We start from the raw sequence: 13,120 nt of genomic DNA on the forward strand, positions 1-13,120 counted from the left end.
CACCAATCTAATAAACAAATTTGTCAAGGACAACACAAGGAAAATTACTTGTACTTACTAACTGAATTAAAGAAATTATAAATTAATGGCAATTAAAGTGGATGAAAGAACAACTTGCTGCAGGTGGGGCATGATCCCAGGTCTTCGCATTACGCGTGCGAGGCTCTCATTACAGGTGCGATGCGTGCAATGCGAACACTCCTGTATGGCTACTGCGAGTGTGGGCGTTATGTGCTTTCTGCGCGACAGTGAAATTGGTGATTGAAATTGCTTATTGAAATAAATGGGAAATATGGTTAGTGTTCTAACATTTCTCGAGCTGCGACCAATGTCCCATGGGCTCATTGTTTTTGACATATTTGCTCCGCCACAATGGATCATTGACACACCCTCTTGCTTTGCGACTTACTGGGTTTAAAGCCACTCTCGATATTATACTTTTCGTCGTAAGCTTGCCTGTTCCGCTCCATTCTATGGCCGTTGGCAAAGAGCATATCAACGATTTTTTGCCTCCTCTTGCCATGGTCAGCTTCTGTTGTTTTCACGTTCAGCGTTATACATGCACATATAGGTACGCGTGTAGATGAAATTTCACAGATGTTCGCCTTTTCGTTCAAAAAATATTCACCTGTGAGTACCAAACGCTATGTACTTTTGTGCACGTGTCAAGAAAACACAATGACGATCACATGCGTGATATGCAATACATAAACATACACCGTCCTTCATCACGCGCTCTCGTGGCATAATATACGTGATTGACCAGTTGTCGCGCGCGTTGAAGTATTGTCGAACGCCCCGGTTGCAGGGAGCGATCTCGATACCTTTGACAAGGTTTTCTTCAGGTGACGATATGGGCTTAACGCCGTATATTTCACGGCGTACGCGGCCCGTAATTGAGCGGAACTGAATTCAGAGCCTGCTGTTATGAAATAGAAACTTCATGGGTTGCTCGTTCCCTTCGAAACCTATTGTAGGCCGCTCAGCACGCGATGGCGGGCAACCGAAGCTTGAAACCCATTGTTGCATACGGCAGCACCACCAGCAGCAGCAGCAACAGCAGCAGCCGAGGCGAAGCTCTTGAGAACAAAATGGCTTCTGAGAGCTGCTTTTGTACTCTTTTCACCAAGATGTTCTTTCTTTCTTTTATTTCTGGCCTTCTTTCAAGGCGCCATGGCGCCCTCTCGTGTGCCGAACGTAAACAGGGTCCCTCCGAAGCAGTTCTGCTTTGTTCGCGAGAGGCTTGAATGCGCCGTTTCAAACGGCGTGCTTTCGCTCCTTTATTTGCTTGCTGTCCCTTCTCTCGAAACCAAACAAGTGTTTTTCCAAGCTCTCGGGCTAATAAGGGTCTTTTCAGCTGGCGCATTTATTGTTGCCGCTAAGAGTACACACGCACGCACGCAGACACCGCATTGTGCTGGAAACGGAGCCCGCGGTCCCTTCCCTCCTTTTTTATTTACGAGTGTGCGCCGCCGCGTTGAATGAAAACCAAATCAAGCCAGAACTAAACGAAACAGCCACACCAGTGCACGCGACAAAACGCAGCCGAGACAACAACAACGGCGCTCTTACACCGCGTGCGTAGCGGAGCCTTTTGTTTCCCAGGCGCCTCCTCGCCCCCGGCGCTGTTCCCCAGCCCGAAATGGAGTGCGGCACACTTGCCGACGTGTTCGGCTGAAATGGGGTGTGCGTGCGCGCTTGCTTTTCGCGCGCGCGAACTGCTGCCACTGCAGAACAAACACCGCGGTGAGCGCTTTCATGAGTGTGCCCGGAGTAGGAAGACTATCGCTAAAGCGAGAGACCAGTTTGCATACGCCTGCGTGGAGTTTTCCTCCTCCCTTCTTCTTTCTTCATCTTTGTCTTCTTTGAAGGTCCAAGGGCGTTATACCCGATGCGCGGTGAGTTTCGACGGCGCTATATCCGCGATATTTAACTGCCGGCGGCCATTCCATCTCGGGAAACCGGAGAGACACTGCGCATGTGCGTGTCCGTGTGTATGCGAGTGAGGAGGGTGTGGCTTCATTTCTTTTGTTAGGGATGGAAGGGCGCACTGTGAAAGGGGAGAGATAAATTGGGAAACACGCTAATGTCTTGGCAGTTCGCCGGGATCCGCTGGATGCTTATGCGATGAAACACTGCTTGCGTCGCCCATCGTTCAGCGCTTATCGTTTTGCAGATTATTTTGCTGTCTAATTATTCAGATGGGGGAGTCGGGCCGACTAAGAAGGCGCAGATCAGAACCTGAGCGGGCAAAGCTTGATGTCGTCAGCGAGTACACGTTTGTTAGTGGACCGCTGCAATCCGACACGTAGCACAATTTTCTCAGAGAAATGTTTGTGATGACCCGAGACCACGAATGAGAAATGAAGGGTAGGAAAAGGAGGCGTAAGTGCGCGTTTCGCAGACACTTCCACTGGAGCACTACATGCCTACCGATATCATTGAAAATAAGCGTACGCGATCAACTTATTCGGTCAGTATTTGCCTACGAGATCGAATCTAGGAAGGGCGCATTAGGTAAAGGCTGCTGCCGTGGCCTCGCAAAAGGTTCGCTGACTGGGTGTGTCTTGAATGGCCTGCCTGGTAATGGGCGTACTGCGGACAGCGCGCTCGCATGTTGCGCGTTCCTTCATGGGGAGAATTCACAAAGCATATTTTTCTTTTCGTAAATACGATTGGCCGGCCGCCATCGTTAATCATATGTCGGACATCGCGATTGTCTAGCATCTGGTCATGCGAAAAACCGCGGTGTCAGAACGCTTTTATGCGAAGCATACTACCCGCACAACCACGCTCTTCCTTGCTGCGCCGCGCGCGGCCGCGTAGCTACCATATGACGTCATAACAGCTGCAAAAGCGGAGGCTCAACTCGTGCGCTCGCTTGCGGCCGCGTAGCTAATAGCCGGGTCTCAGCTCGCGCGCTCGCCTGCATGAGTTGTTTCTTCGTCTAGCCGAACCAAATATAGCCAAGCAACAGCAGTTCACCAGGCTAAACAGTGGTTCAACAACTAAAATAAAGGCTAGTATGCTTCGCATCCTGGGCTTAACCTTAGCTAAGCCACAGCCATTTTTGAATACGCGCCCAGATTGGCCAAGAAGTGTTGTCAATTACTTCCCAGAAGTGCTTATCTGTATCTCTCAAGCGTTCCAGGAGTTCACTCCTGGAACACTTGAGGAAGTGAGGGAGATCTCGTTATGACCATGTGGGGAGTTTCTAAATGTATTCAAGAGTGAATTGAGCATGACAGCTGCTTGCAGTGATTGAGTTAGGGGTTATATATGGGGAGTAAGGACCAGACTCACGCAAAAGAAAGAAGTAACCAGAATTGCACAGTAATCTTAACACTTTCGTGTACTCGTAGCCTTGACAGCATCCTACTAATGCTACTGCTACAAACAGATGCTCTGCGAACAGAACGGCAATGAAATTTCGCTCACCTAATTCACACATTTGAGTTTGGAACATCTTGCTACACTTTTCAATACAGGAGCTACCATAGGCTCAATTTGAGAAAGCTTGGGATAGAAACTTTCCCTGGAAAATGCTGCTAAATGCCGGTAAGATGTAAAAGCCATGCTTGTAAATTTCTGTCAACTATGACTTGCCTAAAAAAAAAAAAAACGTTGAACATACGTATACAAGGTGATTTGCTAGAACGGTGATGAAAAACTGAATAAGTTTTCTTCTAATGTAATTAAGCAGAGATGTTAACTCCAGACTTCACAAATTATTTATGCGTCGAGCACAGCTGCAGAACGTCCAGACACTTTTATATATCGTCTACCTACTTATCTGAATAAGGAATGAAAGCACAGCTATGAAATTATTCGGCACATTGGCGTAACATTTCTGTGTCCGTTTGAGCAACTGAAATCTATGCTCTATAATAGTGTTAGGCTAACTGAGGGCGTTTTATTTATCTGTGCACTTGGTACATCAGCACAAATGGCCAATTGCGTCCAATCGTGCGGAATTCGGTTGATTCTACATAGACGAACATCAGTAGAAAATGTATTTCTTTGATAGCGACTTTTCTCAGCGGAAACTGACACCTGGGTGTCGTTTACACCAGAAGAACTGAACAGAAAGTCCTATAAAACTCAACAAGAGTCTTCGCCCGGCTGTATTTTAAAACGAAGCTTTCTTTGCCTTTTCCTCCTACTTTGCGGCTGTTGGCTTTGTTGTTGCCTCGCTTAATGGGCAATTAACTTGGGCAACTGGGCATGTGACCCCTCCTGACTAATTCTCTGGAACAGCTATGTGCCATTGGGAATGTCCCCGAATAGATAAGCAGAACAAGAAGCAAGGTGTCAAAATGTTGGCAACAGAGAAGCGTAGATGTCGGCAATAGAAGCTGATTTTTCTAAATGCATTAAATGTGCATACAACTACCCGATTCTTGCCGTACCCCCCATAGCGGGTACAGACTAAGTTCTGAAGACACATCAGCATCGTCATCTTATCATCACCATCATTAGCATTATCATCATCGAGAAGCCAAATATGGAGAAAGAAGTGAAGCAAGTAACTCACCTTCTTTCCCAATACCAGTCCGAACCATAGCCAATCCGCCACAGTGGGTGTATACGCCATAAAAGAAAGAAAACGAAATGAAACGAAATGTGAACAAAATCAGTGTCGCGTTGAAACGGAGGCCGCATTTGTAGCGAAGTATTTGCGCTGTACTGTTACATTGGCGTGATCGCTTAACGTTTGAATAAACATTGGATTGCATGTTCGTCATTAGCGTTACACGTGCGCAAAATTACATTCGATTGGTGTTACATTGGGCAAAAATGTCCATTACCGTTAAGTTTGCATAACAGTTGTTTTAACAGTAGAGCGCAGATTAAGGAAAGCCGAGCTTAGCACTTGTTCCAATATAAGCGTGGTACCCACCCATTTTGTTTTTCTTTCACGCGTCAATCATAGCGTTTCTATTTCAGCCGTTTACCCTGTATGAAAGCAATGGTAAGAACTGCCCCTTCGATGCAGAACTCAGTTGCATGTCGTTACCCTTTCGGCGTGTAGCATTCCTTTTAGCATCGTCGCGCGAGACGCAATAGCCAAGAATCGTAAAGCCTCCTATTCCATTTCCTTGCAGCTATAGCTAACCCTCACACCCATCTGCCTGCTCAGGTGGAGCACCAAGGACATTTTCATGCTGCATCTCCTGCAGTCGTTCACTGCCATTACAACGCATACTTTGATGTTTCCGTAAACTTTTCCGCGTATAGCCCCGCAAGAGCTGTTCTTTTCATACGAGCACCCAACATAGGCACTCTATAGTGCTCTTTATCAAGTGCCGCAGAATATTTTTTTTTTTTAGGAAATGACGCGATTTTTCCCCTATTTCATAATCTTTGCAACATCAGCAGCATAAGCCGAAAATAGAGCGGGCAACTTCACGAGTTAAACTGTGAAAATAGCCAGCAGCAACCTCAAATTACGCGATGGAAGCAAATGCCATGGACACTATAACCATGCACTGCTATAGTTCCATCCACTTTTCTCACGTTTTGCTGCTTCTCCTGCCTCTCGCTTCCTCGCGCTTTATTTCAACTCGCCACCGTACAAAACCGGCGCACACAAATACATCGGGCTTCGTCACTTTGAGGGGAACCTGGCCAGAGCGGTGCATAAATAACTAGTTTGTTCGATCGGCTTGCTTCTCCCGTTGCTGCGATTCCTTCTTACTGTATAGCTTGCTTTATCTTATAAGCTCGCACAACGAACATGCGCATAGCGTACCTTGCAAATGGATTTGCGCTGTTCTTTGAACCAGGCTTTCAAACCGAAAAAGGGAGAGTGCAGTGTACCTGGGTATTTTTGTGGTTCAGGAGCGCTGCCGCGGAACACCTTCACGGGCGATCTACCAGGGCCCGCAACCAAAGTCGACAACACGCGAGCAAGTCCAGCGCTTGCTTGCAACATCCGAAGGGGGAAAGAACGCTTGCGTTCACGGCAAGGTTCGCGCTTACAACGCTTATATGGGGTGGGATGGTGATTGTCGTTTACGCGCATCGCCGGCCGCCGGCATGAAACGATCCGGAAGCATAAAGGCACGTTGTTTGTGTTTTCCTGGCGCCTTAGACGACCTGAATTTCTTTTTTTCTTCATTTCCGATTCGGTCGGACATACGTAATGTGTTGTCGCGGTGCCGGAAGCCGAAAAGATATCTTGTGCTTTCCGTCGCGAACAGACCAGGGTGGGAGCCCATCGCGGTTTGAGTCGATGCTCGTTGCGTAAACGATTGCCCAAATAGGCGAACGCCAAAGCAAGGAAAGACTGAGGGCAGTGGTGTGGGTGATTTCCTGAGCGCGAGAAATCGCCCATCACGGGAGTTGTATACGAAACTATGGTCCGTAGCTTGAGCGCTTGGTTTGAAGAGGTCGGAGTCCGTAAACACGACTTTTGTAAGAAGCAGTGCTCGCACACATCATCCCCAGTTTATGTCTGAGTGGCATTCTAACCCCGCGGTACCTTCCTTCGTGTTTCTCATAGCGTAGCATAGCTGCTCAGAGCGTCAGCTATATCTGTAACCTAAAGGCCGTGACGCCAATCACTACATGCAAGCTACTGCACCAAACGGGCTGCAGTGACGTCACTAATGCACCTGGAAAGTTCCTACGGCACTTATTGGTGTGCGAAGTGCGCTGATTCGCTGCGAACAACGCATGATTTGTCAATCTCGTATTAACCCTCGTCCCTGGACGAGTATCGCACGCAGTCAATTGCCCCGAGGACTAACTTTTGTTATCATTATAGTTTTCGTCCGTTTATACTATCGTCCGTCTGCTTAAGCATGCGGGTTAACCACGTATAAGTGGTCGCGTGCGCAGCGCTGCCAAAAGCCAACTGGTTTGCTGGCGCATGAGGTCGAAAAAAAATAAATGCGCGTGCCCATAATCTCTTTCCGTGTGGTCGCCGTGAACGCTCTGTTTTCGGTGAAAGACAGCGAGGTGCACGAAAGAAGAAGAAAAAGGGGGGGGGGGAGGGGTACAGGCTTTCTATCCGGTTCGCGATGCAGCTAACGTCCCCCTCGCCTTCCTCCCTCTGCCTTCATTCCTCGCGTATTCATCTTCGATTCCTAGCGGGGGCCGCACTGTTTACTCGGCGGCTCGACGAGCGCCCGCGGCTGCGGTCGCTCGCGTTGCGCCGGGCCGCTGTACGGCGTGCGCTTTGCGGCTGCGGACAATGGCTTTCCTCAAATGGGAATCGTGACGGCGGAATCCTTTTGGGCGCAGAATTAATTCCCGGTCACGACCGGCGATCGCTTATTCGCCCGCGGGGGTTAAGCTGTTCTCTCAACCCTCCCCTGGTCAAGGGAGGAGACTGGACAACGCCGGCCGAACGCTGCGCGCGACCCCTTACGCCGTGGGCCTCGCCGACCCGAGCGCTTTCGTGTAAAGCCTAATGTTTATGTGGCGGCGTCCAGAGCGGCCGTTGCCGCGTTTCGACCGTTGCTTTCTCGTGCGCCGATATATACGCACGTGCGGCCTGAATGAATGGCTGGCGCGATTGAGACGTTGTTCGTCCGCTGCGCCCCGATGTGTATCTATGTTGGTGGGGGATGCGAGGGAGCTTCGCATATGATACAGTGCTCTGTGCTGTTTCCTAAAAAAGGCCGGCCCTCCGAAGACTCGCCCGCAACACTCGATAAAGAAGATCAAACGAGTAGTTACCGACAGACGACGATCTTCAGTTTTCTTACGTTCTCATATTTTTGTCTGGAGTGCCCAGCGTTCGTATGTATACGTAGACTTAGGAAGGAATCCCACTTTTCCTGGAAAGAACGGTAAACCGTGCTGCACTGCATCTGGTTGAGCGAAGCTGTGATAGTCGCGAGCATCCTTGGGTAGCCCACCTCTGCACGCTACAGCCGATGGCATGCCCTCGTCCCAGTCATCCATTCTACGTGTGCGTAAAATCTCTACCTAGCGGTTGTCGTCAGTGAGCTGCGGAAAAGTTTCTACCGGCTGCACTAATAAGTGTATCACTGCACGCTTGCATTTTAGGTAAACGGGCCGGTTGCGTTGCTTATCGGTATAGTTATGATAACGAAAGTTGAGCAGGGAATAAGTAATGATAGCGTGCTTTCCGTCAATAAAGAAAAACTGAAAGAGAAGCATAACTTGATCTGCGTTAGTGAAATACCCCGTAGAATTAAAAAAAAAATGCCGCTCTTATACTTGTAAGAGGATGCTTGGTAAGCGCGAAGGGACGCAAACATGAAAGGAGAGGGGGGGGGGGGGGGGGGTGATGCCGCCTTGAAGTTGCCGTACCAGCCCGGGGTGACGTTATGGATTCTGAAGGCGTCTAGTGTGGCCTAGTTAATGGTTCATCTGTAAAGGCGGACTACATTGCGTTAGATAAGAGAGCAGAAGACGAAGGTTAGAAAGTTATGAGAATCTTCGCTGAGCCACAACGGCCAAAACACAAAACAAACGCTTTGGAATCTGTGACGTCACACTGACGTACCAGGGGTGGCGGTTTGGACGCCAAAATTCAGGAAATCCGAACTTGAACTGGACCTTCTCTGCTGATAAGCTACCTACTAGCGTGAAATGAACGAAAAAAGGGATGTGGAAGAACACGTCATCAGTCTATAAGCTAATTTAGTGTTTCTGTTTTAGTGTTCCTATTAAGGAGACTCGTCTGGAGAGATGTGAAAACAAGCGTACGTCCAGTCCGCCGTCGGTGCTGCTGTCTCCTCGCCGGGAGAACGCGCAGGGCCCATTTGTTTCCCGCCAGTTGTACCGTAATACTGGCCGCACGAACTGATTGTTGTTCCCCGGCCAGGCCGGCTGCGCCTTACCAGCAATTCGTTGGCGCGAACCGCAGCGGCCATTGTCGCCATGCAGCCGAGTTCGCGCGCGCGCGCGCCCTCTCCTCGCTCACAATGAGCCAAGGTGCAGAGGTGACTCGCGTGCGAGTTGTGGCGCTCGCGTCATTAAATTAACGCGGCCCCCGTCGTGCGGTGGCGCCTCTTAAGCCGTGCGGAGGGCTTTAGCGCGGCCGCCGCTGCGACGCCCGTGCGCTCACTTTGATGATGCGTTCGCGTTGTTCGCGTTCTCCTCGGAGGAGATCCTCGCCCCCTTTTGTGCGCGCTCCGCGCGCTTGATCGTTAATGAACTGACTGTCGCTGCTGCCACGCGCGGTCGCGCGTCCATGCGCGCCCGTGCCGCAAAACCTGTTGCGACGCACATCGACATACTGTGCAGCGCGTGTCACGGACGTTGTGTGCACGATTTTAATTAAGACCTGTGGCTCGGCGCGCCATCTTGGGGATTTTGCCGCAGGAACCCACCTGCTCGTTGCGATGCGTTGCTGACAGTCAGTGGGGAGAAGGGGATTCCGGGACGCTCTGTAGTCTCGCAGGCTATCTCTCCAGGGGGGCTTTCTGCGGGCGTTTTAATGCGTTAGCATTAGGAGTGTCGAAGTGGTGAAAAGTGTATTTGAAGTATGGGATGCCGTGGTCACATGGTAGAAGTACAGTGAACTCTCGCTAAGACAACTCATTTAAGCGAAATTCTCTCATATAACGAACAAAACGGAAAAGACTGTCTGGTTTTCCATAGAATCAATGCAAAAAATCCGCTTAAGACGAACTGCCTCAGAAGTGCTCTTCGATTAAGACGAAGATTCGGAGTGACCACCAGCGCTACCGATTCTGCAGGCTAGGTTGCCTCCATGCGCAGCGGCCGGGGGCGCGCGCGTTGAGGCACCCTACTGGAGGCCTGCGGCGCACATCGCCCGTGGACAGAGGCGAAATCAAGACGTGGAAACAAAGAGAAAGTGACGTTTCACTTCGTAAATGCGGGTGACGCGCAAGTATATGGGTGCTATAGCGCACACGAAGCTATCGGCCCTCGGTGCGCCTGGAGTGCCCGCGTCGGAGATAGTATTCAAAACAGGGCTCTCACGGCAGTGCCATACGCAGCAACCACCGGAGTAGAACGCCTTTTTCATTCGCTTACTAGCTAAATTTACAAGCATGGTGTCAGCCCGCACAGGCAAACATGAACACTTCACATTCGATGACTGCGGACACTCAAAACGCCAGCGTGAGAAATGGCGGCCGCAGCAGCCAGCGAAGTGAGCTTCGCGCTGTCGATCGCTGTAAAGCAAACTGAGCGACGAGAACACAAGCGCGCGCAATGCTATGAGCCATCAGCCCACCTGGACTGTGCCCCCAAAGCAGATTGTTTTCAAGATAAAGCTCGTGCGACCGCACGCGGCCGAAGTACAACACCCCCCTCCCTCCCTTCCCCGCCGGTTCCATGCGCGCGACGGAAGACGGCGCGCTCCCCCACCCCCATTTCCTCCTTTGCGCGCGCGAGATTCAGCCACCCTAGTCGGCTCACCGCCGCACATTTTCACTCGCACACACAGCGTACGGCGCGCTCGAGGACGATATTACCACGAGTCAGAGCCGGTACATACATCCTACCGCAAACAAAACCTGTAGCAACTGCGAGAGGTGCTCAACCCAGCGCACCTCCGCCTACCTTCCTCCTCCGCGATGCTTCGCCTCGTTTCTCCTTCCCCACTTCCCTCAATTTCACTTATACTTTCCTCTAGCTTGAGTTTCTTTGCCGCGCGCTCAGCGCGCTTACGCTAGCTCGGAGCTTGCACCGATGACCTGTGAGGCGCCAGATGCCTGCTTCTTAGTGAGCTCCTTAGTGAACTCGGTCCAGCAGCACGAAGGCACAAAAGGATTTTTAAGGTCATTAGGTGAAATGACATCGTTTGTGGCTGCTCGCCGATTCGCACGGAAGTGCTAAACTGTAACGGACTGGATGAAACTAAGCAAGAGTACCACTTGAAGACAGTTTTCTATTAAGTCAAGCTAAATAAAAGCTTTTTATGTCATTTTTCCCCCGTTGTAAGTCTACTTCATTTACCATTTGGATGCACTTGGTCATGTTGCCAAATATTTTTCTAAGACCAACAAATTTTCATGGTACCTTCGAGTTCGTATTAAAGTATCTCCAAACGATGGCAAAAAATATTACTTTTGTTCGGGCCAGCTTGGTGCCATTTGCATATTTTTACATCTTGATGCATGATAGTTGGGACTCCCTGTCTACAAATGAACCAAGAAGACGACAAATATAAGGCAGGCAAATACCAGCGAAAGTTTGCTTTCTGTGACTTCGAAATAACACGAAGTGCAAAAAAAGAAGGCACACAGCAAGCACTTCATAGGCAATATGACGTGTGTATTAGGTCCGTATTGAAAATAAATATCCATGTTCCTTTCGTTTAAGAACATCGCATGAGCCCCTCTCCTGGCTTACGGTATAGCTACAGAAAGGTGCTGATACTAAAAAATGGGAATCTGATTACTTAGTTTCTCAATGCTGTAGCTGGTGCGTGGTTTTTCTTTTCTATAAATCTTATGCCGTACGTAGTGACAGTGTTCTTTCTCTATATGCTTCGAAAAACACCCTGATGGATCCGATTTTGCTTAGTGGCGAATGACCATCGCCATTTTCTTTCCGCGACGTTTGTTATGGTTAGTATATTTTTCTAGAAGAGGCACCACATGAAGCCTTTTTCGTTTTCTTTTGCAAGACATCAATACTACCTGTGCTAGCTTTAGTCGTATTCAAGACGACAGAAGTGCAGATGCCAAATAACTATTGTGTGAGCTAGTTTTTTAAGCTATCTTGAAAGCAGTTGTGACACACAAATGATACCCATAGATCTTGAAATGCTGGATTGGACGCAGTTGGTGTGCGTAGACATGTCGACATTCTCTTGAATAAGCACTCCGAGAAATTTATGTGCTGTGACACGTTCAATTTCTTGCCCCTCAAAAGTTATGTTAGCTTCTGATGTGATAGTCTAAGAGTGTGGGTGAAACAAATTTTTTTTAGTGTTTAGTTCGTGTCCGTTATTTGTAAGACATGCCGATAGATGTCTCTACCAAAGATTTGCTTGTTGTTCAAGAAGTTTGAGCTCGTTGCCAGAGAAGAATACATTAGTGCCATAAGCGTGTAGAACTGTATCTGGTGCGAATGCAATCCCAGTGTAGAAACAAATGATAGTGCCGCGTATGATGGAGAACTGCTTTCCTTTGGGCTGCTGCCCACATGTCGCTCAGACTTCGGCAAACGTGCCACTTTTTATATTTATTTTCGCTGCCTTTTACGCAACGACTGCGCCGCGTATGCTCTGAAGAGGTTTATTTTGATTACTATACTGATGGGTCCTTTCTGCATCACGTCGTTACCTTTATTTCCCTCAGCTCAGTGAAGAGAGGCCGGTGAGCCAACATAGGTGTTGCTGGCATTTTCGATGACATCAAAATAAATGAACGAATGAAATCAATGCATCGACATATAAATTATACGTTGTTCTTTTTGTTTTCGTCCCATCTCACAGGTCCATAAACTAATGCATTTAGAATATTTATGGTTGATTTCCCTGTTCTTTTTTTTATTATTTGTATTGTCGTTCAGTCACACCTCATGTCAGGCTATTTCCTTCAGACGTCATCATCACCAGCCGATTTAGGCACACAGCAGCATGAAGACCTCCCTCATGAGCAGCTCCAATTTCTTCTCCCCTTAGCGATCCTAAGCCCTCCAATGCGTGCGAAGTTGCTAATCTCATCGTGGTCGTCTCTGGAGAAACATCCCCGCATATCCCGTTCGCTGACTCTGATGCACCTTCCGCCATGAGTTAGGACCGCGAAAGGTCCCGTTCGTGACCCTGCGCGGTTACTCTGAACGCTAACCTAACTTAACGGATTTCAATGCAACCACCGCGCGATGCATACAAGTCAGCCCGTATTCTTCTTTAATGTCCCGTATCTGGGTCAGTTGAGGCATAACGAATAAGAAAAAGAAATGTGCCCGTCCTGTACTCGGTCCATACCTGCAATTGAGATCTTCACAGGCCGTATGCCAGAATGGTATCGACGTTACATCAACAGCACCGAGATCGCTTTTGTACCTTCACGAAAACGCCCGCAGCAGCACCCCATGACGCAATGCTGATAGCGTTCTTGGCATCGACGCTTCTTTGCCCACTGTTAAGGTCAGAGCACGCATCGCGTAAATATATATACACACACGTATATATTCCCTGTTGTTTCTTTAAAAAGGC

At 49.0% G+C, this 13,120-nt stretch overlaps 1 protein-coding gene across 3 annotated transcripts in view; it reads left to right on the plus strand.

Annotated features, from left to right (window-relative positions):
- LOC139057471 (transcription factor Sox-5-like) overlaps positions 1–13,120 on the plus strand; it is an 884,741-nt gene that overhangs the window by 399,072 nt on the left and 472,549 nt on the right. The window contains exon 1 of one of the 3 annotated variants that reach the window (XM_070535791.1): positions 1,880–1,898. The exons of the other annotated variants lie outside the window; for them this stretch is intronic. The gene's annotated coding sequence lies outside the window, so the exon portion shown is untranslated. Of the gene's footprint in view, positions 1–1,879; positions 1,899–13,120 lie in introns of those variants that run through there. 3 annotated transcript variants of the gene reach the window in all.

The sequence above is a fragment of the Dermacentor albipictus genome, chromosome 3 (genome assembly GCF_038994185.2).
Source record: "Dermacentor albipictus isolate Rhodes 1998 colony chromosome 3, USDA_Dalb.pri_finalv2, whole genome shotgun sequence".
Taxonomy (NCBI): domain Eukaryota; kingdom Metazoa; phylum Arthropoda; class Arachnida; order Ixodida; family Ixodidae; genus Dermacentor; species Dermacentor albipictus.